The sequence below is a fragment of the Thermobia domestica genome, chromosome 10 (assembly GCF_964235325.1).
Source record: "Thermobia domestica chromosome 10, izTheDome1.hap1.1, whole genome shotgun sequence".
Classification (NCBI taxonomy): Eukaryota; Metazoa; Arthropoda; class Insecta; order Zygentoma; family Lepismatidae; genus Thermobia; species Thermobia domestica.
Window position 1 is genome coordinate 91,716,539 of NC_137463.1, and position 516 is coordinate 91,717,054.

Consider the following 516-nt stretch of genomic DNA (forward strand, 5'->3'; position numbering starts at 1 on the left):
TTCCACAGGAATATACGGCGATAAAGTATGAAAATACCGTCAAACCGAAAATACCATTAAATAACGCCAAAACCCTATTGTAAAGAAAAATTCATACTGCCTTATGCAGAGTCGTTTTGACGTATGATTAGAGCTATACTAAATGACTAACTACTGCAGGAAACATATGTTAGTCGAACTCTTTAGTATGTTACTGATCAAGCTTCAGGTCGAGGCCCATAATCCCGTTCAGTGCACCACTATTTAGGACTATATGTAAATCACATATTATAGGTATCTTTTTAAAAGAAAAAGAAGGAAAGAAATATTTTTCAAAATGCTTCTCATTAGTCCCCTTCCCCCGTTCATTCTACTATTCTAAGAGTCTTGTTCAAGACCATTCAATACTATTTGATGAAAAAGACGTCAGCGCTGACGTCATTTTTGTCTTGAATTCAATAGTTTCGTTCAAGAGATCTCGTTTCGGTCCTGTTTTTATTGACGATCCAAGAAAGCTTGAACAAGACCATTCAATAC